The sequence below is a fragment of the Vicia villosa genome, unplaced genomic scaffold, assembly GCF_029867415.1.
Source record: "Vicia villosa cultivar HV-30 ecotype Madison, WI unplaced genomic scaffold, Vvil1.0 ctg.003295F_1_1, whole genome shotgun sequence".
Taxonomy (NCBI): Eukaryota; Viridiplantae; Streptophyta; class Magnoliopsida; order Fabales; family Fabaceae; genus Vicia; species Vicia villosa.
In genome coordinates this window covers 29714-53426 of record NW_026706168.1, presented here as the reverse complement: position 1 = coordinate 53426, position 23713 = coordinate 29714, and positions in this window count along the sequence as shown.

Genomic DNA, 23713 nt, shown 5'->3' with positions numbered 1-23713 from the left:
TAACCTTCTTTCCCTTCTTCGTATCTAGCACCTTTCCCTCTAGATCAACAATGTTCATCACGAGTTTTACTCTTTCTTCTTGTAACAGGGCATAAGCATTTTCATATATCGTCAGTTTCTTGCTCAATTCTCCATTTATTAGACACATCTCAGAGTATCCAGTAGCTAGTTCTTCGCTGGTGAGTTCCTCGATATAAGTCTCATCATCAGACTCATCCACTTCTTCTATCAGAATTCTTGTTCTGGGAACAGGAACTTTCAATTTGCTAGTTCTTTCTTGATCCTTTTCTTCTTTTTTTTCTTTGGCCATGGGACAAGTAGTCAGTGACTTGGAATTTTTAGGCTCTCATAGATAACAGTAATCTCATATCTGATTCCTTTCATGACTTCTTCATTTTCTTTATTGGTAACAGTGCACTCTTCTTTAGTGAACATGACATAGAGTCCTTCATCACATAGTTGGCTGATGCTTATAAGATTTGCGGCTAGTCCTTGTACAAGGAGAACATTATGTAGCTTATGAACTCCCTGACCTTCTATCTTGCCAACACCTTTAACTTCTCTTATGTCTCTGATCGGTAAAATAGCAAGTGTACTATTTTGCCTCTATAGTAATAATAGGAAAATTCCCCGAATGTCGATCTCAAGGACTGCACGTTAATATTGAGTTTCAATAGTGGTTCAATTAAACAAAAACTATATTTGGAGTTTTGTTTGCAAATTGTGACTAAAAATAATTAAAATAAGCAGAAAAGTAAATTGGCTTTTTGACAAATATGAGTATTATGCTAGGGTAAAGTGTGTGATTGTTCCTGTAATAACGTTGGATTTAGATCTCCTCAACAAGTTCATACTATTCAATTTCCAACCCTTTAGGATATTTTCCCCTAATTCCTTATCGGGAAAACTTTTGAACATTCATCCTAAATCCTAAGTCCTTAGAGAATTATGATGAAATCAAGCCTTTATGTTATCAAGAGTTAACCGGTAACTATAGGGTATCCCTAGTCCTAAGTGATATCTACTATAGTCTAATCGTACAAAAACCTTAACAACCGCTGTCCAGCTGGTTGTTAACTGTACATCAATCTTGTTGGTCCGACAAAGAAAGCATAAAAACCTTGTACAATTAAATTAAATAAGAAAACAAATCTATTGATGAACTCAGGAATTCAAAATCATTACATAATCAAATCAGGGACACCCCCTAGCATTAGGGTTTAGTTACTCATATTGTTCAAAGAAAACAAAATATAAAATAGAGACATTACAAGAATTGAGATGAAAGTTGATCTTCAATCGCTTCCGTTCATGAAAACCTTCTTCTCTCTCAAACCCTCGTGTTCTCCAATCTTCAATCTTGTATCTTCTCTCGGCAAAAAAGTCCTCTATTTCATCGTTAAAACTCTTCTAAATAGTGCAGACTCACTTAGGTTGGTTGGAAGTACCCAAAATGCCCCTTGGGTCAACGCTTAATAAAAAATCACAAAAATCAGCAAAATCAGCGTTTTAGCCAACACTGCCCGTGTCAGGCAACAAGGGTGGCCGTGTTGGCCCTCTGAACTTAAATTCTCGAAATCACTCTGTTTACGGTGATTTCCGGTAAACAACCGCTACTCTTCCAAACTATAATAAATATGATTTGGTTACTCGCAGGATCGACTAGATTGATCCTAGGACATAGTAAAAAAGGTTGTTATTCATGATAGCTCGAATTATGTCTATGATTGATGTGTCTCGAAATAAGAAATACTTGAACAAAGAAATAAAGATTAGCAATCACCTTGTTATACACGTAAATATAACACCATTGAAAAAGTGAGTTAAAGACAAAATATAAGACAAAACTGTAAAGGTGCAAGAATCTTAAAGTGCAGAAAAGTTAAATGCTTTGAAGATAAATGACATGAAAATAAAGAGTGCAGGAATGTAAATGACAGAAAGTAAATGAAATGCAGTAATATCGAAAGATACTTGAATAAAGGAAAATACACATGTATTTAAAATGGTGTTGGTGTCATACGTACATTTCTCAGCGAACTCTTTCTCTTAACACTTGATACTTGAGAAATATGTGAGTAATTTGTACAAAATGAACACACGGAATCCTAATACTAAGACCCTTATTTATACTAGTTTCGACCCTAACGGCCCTACACTAATCTAATGCCACGTTGCCCGCAGAAAATCCAGGGACGCCATCTGTCTTCGTGCGGTTACATAAACCATTTCAAAATTCAAATCATCCCGCCTGAATCACCCTTCAACGCGTGGCAACAAAATCCGAGTCGAGAATGCTACGAAACCACGCTAAGCTTCAGTACTTCGCATATTTCGCAAAAACGTCTAAGTCCCAAAGAACTATTCTTTTCGAATTTAACTTCAGTGCTAACTATCTTTGTTCCAACTTAAACATCATTCTCGAAGCATGGCCATCAGTAGCCATTTTTATCTTCAAAGATGATCATCAGTATCCATCTTCATTTGAATTCCAAGTCTTCGAAGGACATTCTTCTCAAACAAAATCTTCAGCTAACAAATTGCCCCCAATAAATGCCTGTTTCGAAAAACAAGAGAAATAGGCGTTTCTTGTTATAATAAGATTTCGTTTTATAGTTCCGAGACTATTGATTGACGTCATAATCATTTATGACTCTGTTTGCAAAACATCTTGTCATTTTCAAAGATGTCTACTCATAACTTACATTCCCACGTTCTGGTCTTACTTCATGATCATTACTCCTATATACTAGGAGTAAAGCTAATAACTATTCGACCGCCGTTGGATTAAATCAACACCTGCCGCGTGTCTCTTGGCTTTTACCCAAAAGATTTGAAAGGGTTTCCGTTAAACCTTTAAATACCTGAACTCATCCTCTCATATAACTTTCACCTCTATTTCCTCATTCTTTCCACAGAAAAGAACGTCTCTGGTTACATTCAAACCCATTTCCCAAATCAAACTTACTCATGGCGTCTTCCTCAAACGTTCTTCAACCCGCTTTGAAACTTCAGAAATCTACACAGATGGGGGATCAAGAATACATACCAAACCCAAATACTGCAGAAGTGTGCGCCATTTATGCTTCTCAGGTAATCATTCCCTTTGAACTTTCTGGAAAAACTCATGCCTTCATGGGTCCTTTACCAGGAGAAACTAACTCCTCTCTGAATAAATTATTTCCTGCTTATTATAAAACTAGGCCTTTAGTTAGTAAGAACAAAATAGATGAAGATGGTCGTCCTATCTTAGCAGATCCGGATGGTGCAGAAGATACTTCGACCGTAACCCCTTCAGCCCTAGAGAAAATTAGGTTAAACTATGTAACCAATTTTGTGAAAGTTTTTAGGTCAATTCCCTTAGCAAAAGACCCTGAACTGTACTATGCCTGGCTAACAAGAGTAGAAAACCAAAAGGCCTCTTTCTGGAAACAACTGGGAATTTATGACTTAATCCAATTATCCAAAACAGGTTTAGAATACAACCAAACCATGTTAGTAGCATCAGTTCATTTCTGGGACGCTTCCCATAACACTTTCCATCTTCCGTGTGGAATGGTCACCCCCACTCTTTTCGACATAGCTGCTATCACGGGGCTTCGACCAACCGGAGAGACCTTTGACCCCAATGTCATGGATACCGATACCATTAACTTTAGCGAAGCAACAGTTACTTATACTGCGTTCATTCAACAATATCATGACGAAAACAATGAGGTAGTCTCAGACGAAGAGCATATTGCTTTCTTAGCCTTATGGCTCTCGAGGTGCGTTTTCTGTTCTAGTTCCATACAAGTAGCAAAGAGGTATCTTTGTATGGCCAATCAACTACATGCTGGAACACAACTAAACCTGAGCCAGTTAATTCTAGGGTTTCTCTATGAGAACTTAGGTGAAGCAACAGACCTTGTTAAGAATTATGAATCAGGATCTCTGCTCTTTGTTGGTCCGTTCTGGTTTCTGCAACTGTGGCTTAATGCTACTTTCGAAGCTCACCTCCCATTTCGAGGTACTGTCAACGAAGAAGATCCAAACATCAAAAATCGAGTTGTAGAAGGAACCAGGTTGGCTTTGCTAACTCCTAAAGAAGAAACTGGGAAGCTTCGTGAACATTTTTTAGCATATGTCATGATGTTTGCTCAGTGTTATCAATTTAGCCCTTCAATGGCTCCATTCGTACAAAGGACAGTGGGTCCTGAATGGTTCACTCGAAGGTTTCCAGCGATGTCCTCAGATCAACAAACTGAATCCGTGATTATTTGGGAAGCTTTTCTTACCCCAAGGCTATTCTATCACCGTCTTCGACCCTCCAAAGGCCAATGTGTTCTTCTCTGCTACCAACCAAATCTGGTATCGAGACAATTTGGATTGGTTTAAATAAAACCCAAATGCCTGTATGAGAAAAGGAACCATATGTGTCTACATACTTTGTATCTAGCTGAAGATGAGTGTGAATCAAAAATCGCCAGATACACTGGTGTTACCAATCTCTCTCCTATTCCTTTCGAACCTGCCTTTTATTCTACTCCAGATTTCCAACAATGGTGGACAGATTACTACACCATGCAAATCTTCGATGCTGAGAGCCTTACTCGAGAACTAACTGAAGCTTTTGCTGATGTGCAGGAAAACTTTCGCAAAGGTACTTTGATCCATATTAAAGAAATACAAGCCTTTCAAAAATTCTTTGAGACTATCTACAGGCCTGATGATCTTAGTCGGACCGTTCGTGAAGCTGCAGTTATTTTACGCGAAACGTTTTCTGCTAAACTGGATAAGTTGAAACTGCCCTCGTCTGTTCGACCAGAACTGCGTTATGAAGTGGCTTTCAAACTTAATCCTCCAAAATTCCCTCCACTGCCAAGTGCTGATTTCGGTGTGGCTTTAAGCCCTTCTTTCCCAGACTGGTTCGTGTGTGGGAACGCTTTTAAAATTCTTCAGGAAAGCACTAAAAAACGCGCTGAACAAGTGGTCCCGACTAAGCATACCCTGGATACTTTCAAAGGACATCTTCATATAGATCTTGAACATGTTCGTGTCTTGACTCCAATACCTGAAGGTTTGGGTTTAGACAACTTTCGACTAACTTTTCTTTTTTTTTTTTGGCTGAAATACTGATTCCAGTTTCAACTACAGCCGTTGCTCGAAAGAGAAAGATCAAAGAAGCCGCTGTACAAAAGGATTCTGGAGTTTCGAAGAGCAACAAGACAAGTAGGAGTGATTCTACCACGACCGGCAAGAAACCCACGGTACATACGCATTTTATATTCCAATTGGTATATTTCTATGGATAGTACTTACTTTGCTCAATTCATATTCTTCAGACTTCGAAACCTCCGGTACATTCGAAGCGAAAAGATTCTCAAACAGTTGTTTCAGACGATGAAGACAAATCTCCTCCTCGCACCAGGCAAGGACACAAGAAAAGATAGAAGACTGTCACTCCTTCAGGCAAAGAAAAGGGGTCTGGTTCTTCGAAGATTACTTCACCGGCTGATAAGGTATCTTCCGAAGAATCACCTTTAAAAGGTGGTAGTAACGTTCTTGTTGTAGAGAGCCACAACTCGAGCCCAGATAACATTCCAACCAAGTATTTGGATTTCACAACATAATCATCTCTATAAATTTTAACTTAAACAATTAAGTTAACATTTTACCTTATGGTTGTAGGATGATGCTGGCACAGCCACTTCTGATCTCAAAGCCTTCAACCTTACCATCGACCTTAATAATCTCCAAGGTAAGTGCATGTTCTTTCTTATGACAAACAGATTTCTTGCAATCTTCCCATCATAATGTGTTCTAATTATTCAATGTAGACAAATCTCATGTGCTTTCGCCAGTTGTCGAAGACGCTCAGCCTCTAGCGGCCATTATTCCTACTATGCCAGCTGAAGAAAGCCATTCAACTGATGATTCTCCTCCTACCCACAAAAGCGAAAATATGGGAGCAGATCGTCAATGTTCAGGTAGTAACAATGCAGCTGAACACCCAACTGGCAGTGAGGATACTGTATCTGAACAAGATGCTATGGAGGAAACTTCCAAACTAGCCACAGCTGGCCCTCATGAAACTTCATCCTTTGGGACCATAGTTTCTCCTGAAACTAGTTCGACGCCTGCCCCAGCAAAGCCTACCCCTTCAGAGTTGGAGCAACTCAAACAGACTGATCCTCTCAGCTTCCTCAAGGCCATGATGAATATTGATAACATTTCTCCCTCTGAGCTCGAAACTTCTCCAGCTGTCCAGACAAAATCTGGTGATAAAGAGGACACTTCTGATCTTCTTCATCAAATAAAGGAAAAGTTCTTCGAAACCAACCTTGTCGAAGCTCTTAACAAGAATCCTACCTAATGTCATAGCTTGAACCAACTTTTGAAGAAGGTGGATCTATTTCTGGTCTCAAAAGAAGTCTCAGAGGTGATTGTATTGCTGAGTTCTCTAATCGAACAACTTTAGTCTGACATTCTTCGAAAGCAAAATGTTGACGAACAACTTACTGCGAAGATGGCTTCTCATAATTGTTCATGGAAAGCTGCTACTGATGCAACCAAGAAGGGTGCCGCCCTTAAGCTTAAACGTTTGAAGAATCAAGAAGCATATGACGAATGCGAGAAGAATATCAAATCCTAGAAACAGAAAATTAAAATGCTCGAAGAGAAGATAAAGGAGGCTGAGTCTCATCAAGTAACAATTCAGCAGACCAATCAGCAAGAATTAACTGAAGTGGCGCAGTCAGGGATCCAATACTTTGAGGCTGCACAGAAACTAGTGCCAGAAATTGAAGAATTAAAGAGACAACGAGCATTGCTTGATCTTCGGATGTCTTCGTGGGAAACTCAGTATTCGAAGATAAAAGATAATCTTCCTAGGGATTTTAATTAGTTGCTTCGAATCTTGTAATCCCTTTTTGTAATGCGCATTGATTTTGTCTTGTAATCGAATTCCACCAGGAACATATTTATGCGCAACTTTTGTTTGCCAATTTACACACTCTACTCCATTTTTCAATGATCATGAGTAACATTCTAGCAATTCTTCAAATCTTGCCAAAATATATTTTATTATCACAGTAATCTTAATAAATGCAAGCACGTGACCTGACTATCCTTCGCACTCCTTTTAGTCTAGACTTGACGTTTCTACTCCCTTAGTCGTAACCATCATTAAGTGATGACGTCACTTTCTTCAAAACGTCTCTTTAAGACGTGCGTGCACCAGTTTTTCATGATTACATCTCAACTTCCCGAGGCGGGAAACGGCGAAAGCCATAACTTCTCTTTGGAATACCAAACGCAGTCTAATCAAAAATTAAAATTGAATCGTTCCTTTATTGCCCCAGGTCTATATAAAGGATTAACATTACACTTCTTCCTTCACACTTGCTTCAAACTTTTGCTCAAGACTTTGTTTCTCTTCCTCCGTTTTCTCAAAACACAGAGTTTTAAAAAAAAACCTTTTCAACCTTTTTTTTTCTCCACATGGCGCAACCCCTCCCTTACAATAACATTAGGGCTTGCATAAAAAAGGAGTTCAAAATCTATGAAGAAGAACTTGAGGAAAACTTCATAAGCATCAGTGCTCTTTTTGCTAACCAAGAGCTTGATTTCTATTATGAAATCCTAGAGGGACCTGTTTATCCCAACATGCTAGCAGATTTCTGGATGTTTGCGTCTCTACGCATAGATCCAGAAGGTAGAACTACTATAGTTTCTGAGGTTCGACATGCCCACATCAGAATCACTCCTTCCACCATCTCTAACTTGATGAGATGTAACAACTCTGGTGAGACCTTTGATGACAACAGCTTCAACATGACGACTCATCTTCTGTTGAGGACTCTTATGGACAACGACCCTTTCAGCGCCAAGGTCATTAGAGTTTGGCACCAACTCCTCGTGGGTAAATTTCATCCACGAAACCATGATCAAAACAACATCATGGTGGAGGACTTGGAATTTATCCTCTGTGCCCTTCGTGGGAAGAAAATCAACTTCCCCTTAATGATTTTCAAAGGGCTTGTCGAAGCCGTTTCTATGGCTGCTGCTCGTCAAGGGGCCGTGACGTGTCTTCCATATGGACATGTTCGAGGCAGAGAGCTTGCCCCTGTTGCCCCTAGAAGGCTTAGACCAAAGGATCAACTAGGAGGTGGTTTGGTTTAGGTTTTTATTTTTTTTATTTTTTTTTCTTTTGTTTTTTGTAACCTTCAATGTTTTGGAAACCAATCCTCCTGTTATGAATGTACTCCTCTCTTAATATTAATGGAAGATGTTTTGAAGTTTCTTTGTCTTCTTCTTTTATTTGCCATACATGTTTGTTTGAACACACAAAGCCATTTTGGTGTCAGTTCAACCATTTTGGCTTACGTAGTATACCTCAATATCTACGTTTTTATAATCTTTACTTCATGCATGCTTGGTTTGTATCTCTTCAGATACTTCCCGTTTACTCTTAGGATCCTGCAATCTTCTGCTAACTCTTCTATCTCGTAAGCGTTATTCGAAAATACTTTCAAGATTCGAAAGGGTCCCTCCCAGTGTGGGGACCATTTACCAAGTGCTTGATTCTTTCGATCTATAGGTAAAATAACTTTCCAAACTAAGTCATTATTAATAAACGTTTTACCTTTCACCTTTTTGTTGTATGCTATGGACACTCTTTCTTTTTGTCTTTTTATCATCTCCAATGCTCGAAGTCTGTCTTCGTCCAGATCTACTAATTCATTCATCATCAACTCCCAATACATGTTAGGAGGGATTTCTGCCTGTCTTTGTATCCGAACTGACTGCAAATATATCTCAACTGGGAGTACTGCGTCATGTCCAAATGTCAATTGGAAGGGCGTAGTGTTTGTAGCTTCTTTTGGAGATGTTCGACAAGCCCAAAGCGCTTGGTCCAGGGTTTTGTGCCAACTCTTAGGCTTTTTTCCCACATGTTTCTTTATGAGACCAATTATTATCTTAATCGCTGCTTCGACTTGTCCATTTGCCTGAGCATAGTAAGGTGTAGAAGTAAGCAACTTGAAACCCATTTCTTGGGCGAAGTCTTGCATCTTTCGCCCAATGAACACTGATCCTTGATTTGTAGTTATACTTTATGGGATTCCAAATCTGTATATGATGTGTTTTTGAATAAACTCAATCACAGCCTCTTGGTCCACATTCGCCAGTGGTATCGCCTCGACCCATTTTGTGAAGTAGTCTATTCCTACTAGTATGTATCTTTGACCCTTAGAGGATTTAGGGTGAATTTCTCCAATTAAGTCTAGTGCCCAACCTCTAAAAGGCCATGGTTTTATTATTGGACTTAACTCATTTGCTGGAGCGTGTTGAATACCTGCATGTTCTTGACATTCTTGACACCCTTTTGCAAATTCTATGCAGTCTTTTAACATAGAAGGCCAATACATTCCATATCGAAACAGAAGCCATTTCATTTTGTGCCCCGCTTGATGTGCACCACACGCTCCACTGTGTACATTTGAGAGAGCCAAATATGCTTCTGCTTCACCCAGACATTTCTACAAGACTCCTTCAGGAGTTTTCGTGAACAATTTGTTCCCCATCAGGAAATATGACAAGGCTCTATACTTCACCTTTCTATCCGTGTCTGTCGAAGGATCTTTTAGATAGTTCACAATTGGACTCCTCCAATCTGTGTCTGCCACAGAGTCTATATTTAATATTTCAAATTCTTCTTTGCTGGCGAAACCTAATTGTGAATTCTCCAAGTCACTTGGGGAAAGCTTGGTAGCCATTGCTCTTCCTCTTACTTCGATCAGTTCATCTAATTTCTCTTTTTATACCCTATATCCTGAGGCTAACTGTGCCAGATCATTGGCTTCTTGATTCTTGGTCCTCGAGACGTGACTTAGCTCCACATATTCGAATTTTTTAAGTAACCTATTTTCTATGACAAAGTACATGATCAAGTTTTCTTTGATGCATTTATATTCCTTCGTCAGTTGCTTAATCACTAATTCGGAGTCTCCTTTAATTTCGACTCTGGTTGCCCCATTTCTAACAAAGCTTCAAGTCCAGCAATCAGTGCTTCATATTCAGCTTCATTATTGGAGCATAAGGGACCTTCAATCTTGTACTTGAGCTTTGTTGGAATTCCATCAGGAGAAATTATCAGCATCCCAACACCAGTTCCCTCTCTATGAGTCGAACCATCGAAGTATAGCCTCCAAGGCTTCAAATCTACATATTGTTGAGGATTCTCAACCACTGCATGGTCAACAATGAAATCTGATACAATCTGACCTTTCATTGCCTTAAGAGGTTGAAATATCAGTGAGTACTCAGTAAGGGCTAAAGCCCATTTGCCAATTCGACTATGCAATATTGGCTTTGATAGCATATGTTTGATAACATCACAATGAGACGAAACATAAACATCAACTGGCTTTATATAATACTTAAGTTTGATACAAGAGAAATATAAACAAAGGCAGAGTTTTTCTATTGCACTATACCTAGTCTCTGCATCATTGAGTACCCTACTTAAATAATAAATGGCTCTTTCGATGCCATTTTCATCGTCTTGTGCTAACATACTGCCTATTGTATTATCTGAAGCTGAAATATACAGGCGCATGTGCTTCTTCCCATTTGGGGGCGACAAGATTGGTGGATGGATCAAGTATTACTTGATTTTATCAAAAGCTTCTTGATGTTCAGCACGCCATTCGAACTTTCCTTGCTTGAGTCGAAGTAGAGGGGAGAAAGCTTACGTGCGTCCACTCAAATTAGATATAAACCTTCTCAAGAAGTTTATCTTCCCCAGTAAAGACTGCAATTCTCTCTTCGTGGATGGAGGCTTAGTTTCCATAATAGCCTTCGTTTTATTCTGGTTAATTTCTATTCCCTTTTTATGGACTACGAAGCCCAGGAAATCTCCAGCCTGCACAAAGAAAGCACATTTGAGGGGATTCATCTTTAAGCCATGTTTTCTCATTCTTTTGAATGATTGGCTTAGATGATCAAGATGATCGTAATCCGAAACAGATTTCACAACGATGTCATCTATGTCTACTTGCATGAATGTTTCTATAAAATCATGGAATATAGAGTTCATTGCTCTTTGATAGGTTGCCCCAGCATTCTTTAAACCGAAAGGCATTACAACCCACTCATAGGTGCCTATTTCCCCCCTGGGCAACGAAAAGCTGTTTTAGACACATCTTCTTCTGCAATGAAAATTTGATTATATCCTGAATACCCATCCAACATACTTAGATATTCAAAGCCTGCGGCTGAATCTACTAGCATTTCTGCCACAGGCATAGGATATTCATCCTTAGGAGTCGCTGCATTCAGATCACGAAAATCTATGCATACTCTTAACGAACCATTCTTTTTTATAACAGGTACAATATTGGCAATCCATTCAACATACCTTGTGGTTCGGATGAACTTGCAACGTAGAAGCCTTTCGACCTCTGCTTTAATCTTTGAATGAATCTCTGGCGCGAACCTTCTAGGAGTCTGCTTTATGGGCTTCTTCCCTTCTTTTGTTGGTAACTTTAGTTCGACCAGGTCTCTCCCTAAACCAGGCATCTCGTCATAGTCCCAAGCGAAACAGTCTTTGTTTTCTTTTAACAATTTGATGACTTTTGATTTCAATGCTAGGTCTTATTTCGCACTGACGTATGTTATCCTCTTTCGATCCACGTCTCCAAGATTTACTTCCTCGAGTGGATCTTGGGCTAACATTTTTATGTTTGATGCCATTGGGTCCTTCTCGAATCCCAAGGGTTCTTCGTCGTAGATTGCGTCTAACCTTTGACTCGAAACTTCTCCTGAGATTACTTCGACTCGAACTGAATCTTCAGGGGGTTGAGGGATCATGTGTATCCCAGAATCTGTCAATTCTTCCTTTCTTGGAACTGCATTAACCACCATATTTGATAATTCGGCTTCAAGAGCCGTCTTTCTTTTGTTCTCGGCTATATAAGCCAAAATCTTTTCGAAGAATGAAGACTCAGACATCATCAACGTCATTATCCCAGCCTGTTGGCCGTACTATTGGATAATGCTCTATTGGTGCGGTATCTTCTGGGCCGTCCATTATTTCTCTATTCCACTAGAATCCATTTGGGTGCAAAGATAAGTAATACAATGCATTCTTGTTCGGGGTATATATATCTTCCGCAGCATGGCAAGGCCCTATGTTTGCCAAATTCCTATCGAAGTTAGTTTTATTAACTTGATTAACTTCAGCCATGTAATAACTCTGATCCCCCTCAATATTCTCTACAATGCCATCTTCTCTCCACATGGTTAACCTTTGATGCATTGTCGAAGGCACAGCAGCAACTCCATGGATCCATTCCCTTCCGAGCAAGAGGTTATAATTTGCTTTTGCTGGTATGACCATAAACATAGTTGGCCCGGTAACTGAACCCACCGTTAAAATTACTTGGACAACTCCCAAGGTTTGCCCTATTTTGCCTTCGTAGTTAGACAAAACCATGTTATGTGGCCTTATATCAGTATCAAACATACCAATTCTTTTCAGCATGTATTGGGGCATTAGGTTCACCGCTGCCCCTCCATCTACTAGGACTTTGTTAATGCCAACATTTTCAATCTTAGCCCTTATGTAGAGTGGTTTCAAATGATTTCGCATACCTTCATCAGGCCTCTCAAAGAAAGCATTCTGCTCCTCAACTGCACCATTATTCAGCACATAGTAACACGCAGGTCTGTGTTTCGCCATCTCTTCGACGTCAGCCTCTTCACAATCTTCAACTTCAGTTTCTTGATTAAACTCATGAGGGAGTACAGACACAACATTGCAGTTGAGGTTTATAGATGATACCCCATCAGAGTCAAAATCATTTGTCATTCTATCATCTTCTTTCCAAAGGCTGGAATGCATCTTCTCCTCTTCTTTCTCATTTTTAGAATCGAACAATTTGCGCTCTACTAGAGGTTTGCTTGTCCTTGCCCCCTGCATTGGGATTTGATTGCTACTTGTCTCTCCAGCCTCCCTTCGTTTGAATTCCCTTTGGGCTTTCTTCGTCCTCTAATGCCTTCTCCATTGGGATCTAGACATAGGATTTTTACCTTTGTAGTTTTCCAACCTGTATATCTCTCGATTGGAAGTCTGGAATTGCTTCCTATATGCCATTGCAGTTCTTCCACCTTGGTCCCAACTTCGCCATTTATTGGTTCTGGCACCAGCTTGCATCCATCTATCCCTGGGTATGTCTGCAGGAACTTTGAATGTGACCCTTCGAGCTCTAGGGTGTGGGCTGTCAGGCCTTCTCGATGGGGTTCGGTTGTCGAACCCAAACAAGTTAGGACGAAGTCCTTGAGTTTCCCGGCCCATATAAAGATACACCCTTTCGAATGATCCTGCTAGCAATTCGTCATAGACTGCGCCACATCTAGGGCATAGTGCAACTTCAGAATTGTCGTTGTGACACCTGACCAAGAAACCAACCAAGCTTTCTTCAGATCGTGGGTACACTTTCAACAGCAAGTTTCCTCCTCTCCAAGGTTGCTCTAATCTTTCTCGCAAGGCCCTCTCGAAATTGGCCTGGACCCTCCGATTTGTCATAATTGAACATCTTGGGCACATCACCCTTTTTCCACCATTCTTTATATGACAATCCCAAATATAATCTTTCAAACTGTTTCCTCTTGGCGGAATCTCAATGTTCCCTTTCTCCCTTATCAACCATTTTTCTAGTTCTTCGATTTCAGATAAAGGACGTCTAACATTGACCATGTTAACAACTGCTGGGGGAACATCAGAAATCTGAATTTGTTGAAGTTTCGCCCTAAGGTCCTCGGTGGCCTCGCTGGTTTCTTCTTTCAAAACTTCAATCATCAATGTTTTGGAGGATACTTCAACATCAGTATTGAAGACTGTATTGTTATTTAGGCCTTCAGTAGCCTGCTTTCCAGTTGACATCTTTTCCGGTTCAGCAACTTCGACTTCAGACACCTCTACCATGTTGACATCAAGTGGTTCACACAGGTTAGTGTCAGCAATGTTCAAGGGGTTTGTGTCGACCTTCATGTGGCTTTTGGCCTTATCAGCAAATTTCAAACGTCCATCTCTGATAGCATTCTGAATTAAAAAGAAAACATTGTGAGGTTTTATGGCCTAAAAAACCATGATATTTACAAAAGCCTCTCTTGTTCCGTTGTTCTAACGGAGGAATTTTAGAATTAGGAGGCACTATCATTTGGCCATCCTTCACTAGTAAATCAAATATTTCGTCACACTTAGTGACATCAAATGTATAAGTTTTCTTAGGAAATCTATCGCTCGTATCATTCTCTACTGGATTTTTTCCATTGGCAGGGGTAAGTAATTTGCAAGCATAAGGTGGTGCTTCTTTTAGTTCGGCTAGATCTATTTCGACCTCTTCTACACTATATGAGTCTTCGAAAGATTCACTGTCAACGTCTCTGCTTCGACGTACGCTACCATTTCTTTCTTGTAGCCCTTGTTTGCCCTAGCCTTTTCTGCTTTTAAGCCTTCGACCTGTCGAACCCTGTCTGCCAACTGGGTCATATCCCTTAGGTATTGAGTATCCAGTTTCTTTCAAATTGAATAATCTAAACCACCGGCAGCCATTTCGACTAGTTCATGCTCCGGGACGGTCGTGAAACATCTTGATTTTAACAAACGGAACCTGTTTAGGTACTCATCTATAGGTTCTATGAACTTCCTCTTGATGCTAGCCAATTCTTTCAGACTTATCTTGGTTTGACCCATGTAGAATTGTTCATGGAATAATCTTTCCAAGTGTGCCCAAGCATCTATCGAATTTGGGGGTAAGGTAGTGAACCAAACAAAATCATTTTTCGTCAGCGAACTAGGGAAGTATTTAATCCTTAAATCCTCATTCCCTGCTAAATCTCCTGCTTCTGTCAAATATCTGGCAATATGTTCCACCGTTGATTCACTAGTGTCCCCTGAAAACTTTGTGAATTTGGGTATTTTGGTCCCCCTTGGTAATTCTGTTTGCATAATATAATCTGCTATGGGGGATGTATAATTTGGACGTCAAAGTCCAGTACTGAGGCCATTATTGGCCATAACTCTCTCTATCATGGTAGTTAGGTTATTTTCTGTAGCCAAGTTTTCTCTTCTGACTCTCTGACCTACTTCATCCGGGTGTTCGTTCCTACCTACTACCCTTAATCTGGGTCTTTCTTCCTCAAACCCTTGCTGGACGGGAACAGTTCTTTGATTCGAAGCCTCTAAATCTATTACCCGATTCCTTTCGACCATTGTTGTTCTTTGTGGAGGAATCACGCCAGCGGTGTTTGCACTAGGCGGAGGAACTGCATTTTGGATACGTTCCAGAATGGGATCCCCTTCTTGATAAGAGGATTGGTTATTTCTTCGCTTGGGTGGTTGAACTCCCATGAATTCTGCCATTTGGGTCATTTGGGATGATATTTTTTGAAAAGTTTCCATATTCTCCCGATTAGTATTAGCAATGTTTGTTGCTAAAGGATTTAAGATTGACGCTAATTCTTTGGCCAGGACTCCTAACATATCATGGTTACTTGCGTCCATCTCTTGTCGGAATGCTGCTTGATTACTTGTGGTAAAATTGGGTATTTGGGCAGAGAAGCCAGTATTTTGTGCGCTTCGACCCACTGAACCAGCATTTGGCGAAAATGTCGCGGGGTTAGTTGTAGTATATGTAGGTCCTGCTCCTCGTGTACCTGTCATGTATGCATATGGCATTCCATATTGACTGTTTGGTCTCCATTCGAACGCAGATGATCCAGGGGTAAATAACTGGTTTGCAGCATTCGTCGAAGCAAGTTGCATTTCGCTTGCACTTGAGGATGGAGGTGCGGTAGTTGATACCGAAACTGGAATAGTCCCTGTCGTTGCTGTATTGTTTTCAGGTATAGCCTGGGAACTATCCATGGGTCTCGATCCATTCGGACCTGGTATGTTCTGCGCTCCTTGAGTAGAAGTTGAAACATGCGTAGAATTTGCCGCTCCTGTTCCTGACCCTTGTGGGGGATCTTGATCTCCCCCTGCACTGGTCGTGACGACCATTTTCTTGTTGTACCTTCGTTTGGGAATCGGTTGTGCACTATTTGTTAATTTACCGTTCCTAAGGTTCATACAAGGTCTTGATATTTTCTAGACAAAACAAAACAATCGATTAATAACAATCTGCATGACACTGTCCCACTGGGCGTGCCAATTTGTTTACGGTGATTTCAGGTAAACAACCGCTAGTCTTCCAAACTATAATAAATATGATTTGGTTACTCGCAGGATCGACTAGATTGATCCTAGGACATAGTCAAAAAGGTTGTTATTCATGATAGTTCGAATTATGTCTATGATTGATGTGTCTACTTGAACAAAGAAATAAAGATTAGCAATCACCTTGTTATACACGTAAATATAACACCAGTGAAAAAGTGAGTTAAAGACAAAATATAAGACAAAACTGTAAAGGTGCAAGAATCTTAAAGTGCAGCAAAGTTAAATGCTTCGAAGATAAATGACATGAAAATAAAGAGTGCAGGAATGTAAATGATAGAAAGTAAATGAAACGCAGTAATATCGAAAGATACTTGAATAAAGGAAAATACACATGTATTTAAAATGGTGTTGGTGTCATACGTACATTTCTCAGCGAACTCTTTCTCTTAACACTTGATACTTGAGCAATATGTGAGTAATTTGTACAAAATGAACACACGGAATCCTAATACTAAGACCCTTATTTATACTAGTTTCGACCCTAACGGCCCTACACTAATCTAATGCCACGTTGCCCGCAGAAAATCCAGGGACGCCATCTGTCTTCGTGCGGTTACATAAACCATTTCGAAATTCAAATCATCCCGCCTGAATCACCCTTCGACGCGTGGCAACATAATCAGAGTCGAGAATTCTACGAAACCACGCTAAGCTTCAGTACTTCGCATATTTCGCAAAAACGTCTAAGTCCCAAAGAACTATTCTTTTCGAATTTAACTTCAGTGCTAACTATCTTTGTTCCAACTTAAACATCATTCTCGAAGCATGGCCATCAGTAGCCATTTTTATCTTCAAAGATGATCATCAGTAACCATCTTCATTTGAATTCCAAGTCTTCGAAGGACATTCTTCTCAAACGAAATCTTCAGCTAACACACTCCCAGCACTACTGACACGGGTGCCTGTCTTAGGTAACACGGGCCGTGTCAGCCCTTAACTTCGGAATTTGGCTTTGAGTTCTTCAGCAAAGTTGTAGCCCTTTTTGTTAGCGAAATTTTTCCACCGGTACCGCGTCATTCCGAGTTACGAAGCTCTAGTTATGATCAAAATACTACACGCCTGTCACGATGAGAAACATGCTGAAAAATTTTAGATCTCACACTTGCTAACACGAGTCGTGTCAGCCCCGTGACTTTCATCTCTTTTGCATTTTCTTGGCCACGCTTCATCCTAACACGGCCAGTTTTAGGTGACACAGGTGGTCGTTCCAGACCTCATGTAGCTTGTTTTTTTACTTCCTTCGAAACTCCCCTTTTTGTACTTTTTCGCATTGATTTGTCTCGATTTATTCCTTTGAGCATGCAAACAGTAAAATACACAACCAAAGCATAAAATGTAGAAGAATGAAATAAAACACTTGACAATATAAAGCAAAGACGACTAAAATCAACGGTAAATAAACGTGTAAAAACCACTGATCAGTCTCCATCACCAAGAGTCACATAGTTGGTTCCCTCAAGTTTGAGGTTTACTAGTGAGTTCTTGCTCCCAGTCATATGATTTGAGCAACCACTGTCAAGGTACCAATCTTCTTTGGCGGGCATTCTTAGAGAGGTGTGTGCTATTAGAGCAACATTCTTAGCCACCCCCGATTGCTTCCTGCTACATGTATCATATTCAGATTTGGCTTGATAGATTTAATCTGGATATCCAAATAGTCTAAAACAGAATGGCTTTATGTGACCAAATCTTCCATAGTGATGACACCTCCATTTTTAGAATTTATTCTTTGAATGCCTCCTTCTTCTGTGTTCTTGATGTTGTGACATTGGCGCTGACATCTGGTTGGTCACACAAGTCTCGGGCTTTGCTCTCCTGAATCCAGAGATGAATTCCTCTTTAGCCACAAATCCCACTCCATACATGTCTCCTGTTCTTTGTCCAGATTCCAGAATTTCTTCTAGAGAATCAGTTCCATTGTTCAGCATTTTGAACGACTTGGTCATTTGATCAAGTTTGTAGTTCAACATGCTTACTTCACTACTGAGGGAGTCTATGGTTGCAAGATGTTTATTATTCTCAGTTTCTAGCTCTCTTATGATTATCTCTTGCTTCTCCACTTGTTTGCAGACTTCAGCATTCTTCATACACAACTTCTTGTATGAGGCGGCTAATTCATCAAAGGTTAGCTCATCATCACTGGAATCATCATCAGATTCATAGATTCTTGTTGAAACTGTGACATGCCTTGCAGTTTGTTCTTCTGAATCTGAGTCTTCATCAGACCAAGTGACAGAAAGTCCTTTCTTTTATTCCTTGTGGTAGGCAGGACATTCAGCTCTTATGTGTCCAAATCCTTCACATCCATGACACTGAACCTCTTTCCCTTGATTGGGTTTCTCCTCATCTTTGAATCTTTTGCTTGAGTCATAAGTCTGGCTGATGTCATTGGAAGTGTTCTTGACATTGGGTCTGGACTTTTGATCAACCCTTTTAATAAGTCTGTTGAATTGTTTTCCAAGCATGGCTATGGCTTCTGATAAATTTTCATCACTTCCACCATTGCTTTTTTACGAATCATCACCTGTGTTGGTGACAAAGGCTATGCTTTTGTTCTTCATTTCAACAAGCTCACAGATGCTTGACTTAAAGGTTTGTAGAGACCCTATGAGTTCGTCCATCTTCATGTTGCTGATGTCTTGGGGTTCCTCTATGGCAGTTACCTGTGAAGTCAAAACTCCCAATCCAATGTGTTTTGATGAAGACAAAATGAATGTCAAATAATCATATCAAAAAGTTTGGAAAAAGGCTTTAAGATCAATGATTTAATTCAAGTGTTCAAGACTCATCATGTGTGAAAGCTAGCAACAAATATATCAAGAATTATATTTTGAAGACTAGCATTGATCTTGATTTATTGAGATTTTGGTAAATTATGGCATTTTAAGCCGCCGTAATAGCACTAATAACCGCCATAATTTAAACCGGTCTGAAACAGTGTTTTATTTGAATTTTGAAATTTGCTGCCAACTTTTTAAGTCAGGTAACCGTTGGAACCAACTTAAAAAGTACTGTACGAATTTAATAAAAAAACAGCAACTTTTTAACACATTTTCATGCACTCTTCATGAAACCTTTTCATTTTAAATTGACATTTTTTCATGATATTTTTTCATGAATTCACCATGGTTCATAAAGGTGTTATGCTCTTATAAATACATTAAATTTAAAATTACAATTCACCTCTTCCAATGCAATTTAACATCATATCTTTTTACTCAAATTTTCAAACAAGTGTTTTTGTTCTTAATATTTCATAAAGAATTTTCTACATGTATGTTCATAACATTCTAGAAAATTCATATAATTCTCATAAACACTTGAGCACTATATTTTCATCATAAATTGCTTATTTGGAAGAGAAGATCAATCCTAGTGATTGATATATGTTCCTCAACATTACTACTCAAATATATTTGGTTATTATCAACTTGCTATCCAGGATTGTTGGAAGCAAGGGTTTTTGATTAGTGAGAGGATTTTTCTCATAATCAAGTTAGTAAATCTAAGATGATTGTTCTTAGTGGTTAAAATCTTGTTGTCCAAGATTGTTGGAAACAAGTGAGTCATTAAGGGAAGATTGTTCTCTTAATGTACTTAGTGAAAATCCAAGAGGATTGTTCTTGGTGTTTGGTGTGTCTTGTGTAAGTCACAAACAATAGTAAAATCTCTTTCATGTTGAAATCGGACTGGAGTACTCTCGGATTGTGAGGGGAACCAGTATACATCATTGTGTTCTTTACTTTTCCGCATTTACCGCTTTCTCAAATCATAACCTGAAAAGAAAGTAACACATTTCTAAACTCTTGCACCAAACCAGAAAAATAAGAACAACAAGTATTCAAAAATTGGATAAATCTTCAAAGTCCTAATTCACCCCCTCTTAGGCACACTCACATACTTACAATTGGTATCAGAGTAAGTTATAGGTAACTTGTTCCTAAAGATCCATAATGGCTTCTGCAAATCAAAATCCTGTTTTTAAAGATGGTGGTAGTAACAACAAGCCTCGATTGTTTTGTGGTGAATACTTTGACTTTTGGAGAATCCGAATGAAGGCTCACTTAGAAGCACAAGGAGAAGAAGTATGGGAAGCAGTCCAATATGGTCCCTTTGTTCCTACAACTGTTGTCGATGGCATTGAATCAACAAAGCTTAGAGTTTCATGGAATGATGATGATAAGAAAAAGGTCCTCTATGATAAAAAGGCAATCAATCTTCTTCAAGGTGCACTTAATATGGATGAATTCTTTCGTGTCTCGGCATGCACAACGGCAAAAGAAATATGGGATACTTTAGTCAAAACTCATGAAGGAACCGTTGAAGTTAAGAGATCTTGTTTAAATACTTTAAGTCAAGAATATGAATTATTTAGAATGCAGCCCAGAGAATCAATCCTTGATTTACAAAAAAGATTCATTCACTTAATAAATCATTTGAGTGCTCTTGAAAAGAAATTATCTACCGAGGAACAAAATCTAAAGGTGCTTAGATCTTTAACAAGAGAATGGCAACCGAAAGTAACGGCGATATCCGAGAAAAAGAATTTATCAAAGATGACTTCTGCAACCTTGTTAGGTAAACTTCAAGAATATGAAACAGAACTCGGAAGACTTGAAACGCATGAAATTCAAATAAAAGATTCAAAAGATATTGCCTTAAAGACAAGAGTCAAACATCATGATAACAATCAAGAGGATGAATCCACTAGTGAAGAAGATAATGAGTTTATCAAAAAGTTTGAAAAATTTCTAAGAAAAGAAAGGAAAAAGGAGATCATTAAAGAGGAAGCACCAACAAGGAAGGTTAAATGCTTTGAATGTGGAGAAAGAGGACATGTCAAAAGTGAATGTCCTACACTTGAAAAGAATAATAAATATTTCAAAAGAAATAAGGACAAAAGACCAAAGAAAGCATATGTAGCATGGGATGACAATGAAATAAGTTCATCTTCAGATAAAGAACATGTGAGTCTTGCATTGGTAGCAACACACTATTCAGATGATGACGACGATGAGGTTAGTAATGAATTCTCAATTTTTGATAATGATGCACAAGGTGCCATAAATGAATTATTGAATGAATGCAAAATATTATATAGAACCATATCAACTCAAGAGAAACAAATCAAGACTCTTGGAGAGAAAATGGATACCATGCAAAAAGATTTCGAGGTTGAAAAGAAACAATATGTTGATAAAATAGAACAAAATTCTACATGTAATAATTGTGAATCACTTTCTTTTCAAATTGTTCAATTAAAGAGAGTCCTTGAAAGGTATGAAAAAGGACAAATTGGGTTGGAAGGTGTCCTTAGGCAACAAAGATTCCCTAATGATAAAAGTGGTCTTGGATATTCAAAGTCTAACAAACCAAGTACTAGTAAAACAATATTTGTGAAGGCAAGTGAACAATTCAACAAGGAAACATTAGATAAAGCACAAAAGGTTCATCATCATCCTAAAAGATTTCTTAAAAAGAAACCGTATGTTCCTAGATATAAAAGTAATTTTGTTCCTACTTGTTTTTATTATGGTATTGTTGGTCATACACCTAATGCTTGCTACGTTAGAAACTTCAGTGTGGCAAGTGGTCATTATGTGTGGGTTAAGAAATGTACTAACTATGATGAACCCAAAGCACATTGGGTACCAAATCAAACTTGATTTGTTTTGTAGGTTTGCTTATGGACCACCTAAAATCTACGGTGTTTTTGGCAAGAGGTGGTTTCTAAGCATTTGATGGGAGATACAAACTAACTTTCAAATCTAGTTCTAAAAGTTCAAGGGTTATTTCTGATGGAATAAGGTACGACACAACAAGGGGGGTTGGATTGTGTCCCTTTTAAAATTTATCTAAGTATTTAAAATGTTGTCTTTGATAAGAAGAAAATGATTAGTAATGACTTTAGAGGTTTTAAGTAATTAGTGTTAATGTGTGTGATAAAGTATAGTTGTGAATAATATAAATAAAAGACAATAAATAAAGAACACAAGAAAAATTATCCTGGTTCACCAACTTGGTTAGTCCAGTCCCCACACCCTGTGAGATTATCCTTTATTGAATACTTCTTACAATAGCATTTTTCTTCTATGTATTCTTAGCCTCACCAGGCTTACACTTCTGAATGGTATAGCTTACAGATAGCTTACAAGATGATTGGTTTGTATATCTATGATATACTTTGTGATCTTAATAAATTCCTAAATACTCTCCATATGGCAGTGAGTATTTTACTTATAGAATGTGTATGATAACTCTAATATATTTTGATCACTTATATGGTAGTGAGAGCTAAAGATAATATATAGAGAATATGAATAGTTTGAGAGTTAGAGCTTTTGGTTTCTTTGAGTGCTTGTCAATGATTTTTGGTGCAAAGAATAAAGCATGAGACTTGTATTTATAGAGCAAAGCCAAGAGTGAATGCAAGCCGAGAGCTTCTTGAGAGTAATGCTGGCCGATTTGTTTTTGTAGGACTTGGTCTTGGTTTTACTTGGTCTTGGTACTGCTGACACTCTGAAAATTCTGACATTTTGACCATTTCAACAAAGACTTATTCTTGGCACAGTAATTCTGGAGGAGTAACTCTGGGACGAGTAACTCTGGGACGAGTAACTCTGGGATGAGTAACTCTGGGACGAGTAACTCTGGGACCGTAATTCTTGAGAGTAACTCTGGGGCCATAATTCTGGAGAGTAACTCTGGGACTATAATTCTGAAGAGTAACTCTGGGACTATCATTCTGGAGAGTAACTCTGGGACCATAATTCTGAAGAGTAACTCTGGGACCATAATTCTGGAGAGTAACTCATTGAACTTCTGAGAATCCATATATTCTTAAAGCTTTGTTCTTTGTCAGCACAGTCTTGAATCATCATTTTAACTCTTTGTTTGATAGAGACCATAAATTATTTAGATGATAAATTGATGAAATCACTTTGGAGTTTCTTTAGATAAAATAGTTTGTAATATTCAAAACATTAACAGAATATGTTTCAACAATTTCATACGGGGAATACCTTAAAGGAAGAATTCTTGGCATTGGCAAAGTTGGAGTACTAACTTTCACATACATTTGAAGATGTACTTGATGTTGAAAGACTAAAGATAAATCTTCTAAGAAAAGCCAAACTTGTGACAAAGGCTTCAAAAAAAAAATATTCACCAACGATGAATGTTTGATGAAGTCATTCATGAATCATGAGGTAAATAAGATAGGTAAAGAAGTAATATTTTTCATGATTTATTTAGATAATTTATCTTTTTCCCATCCTTTTTTGCTAATGACAAAGGGGGAGAAGATAAATGAGTATGTGTATGCTTGTCTCTAACTTTTGCAGTCATAAAGAAGTCAAATTATCTATGAATCAAGGGAGGTCTTTGATCAAGGGGGAGTTATCAAAGATAGGGGGAGCACTCACATACAATATTCACATTCACATA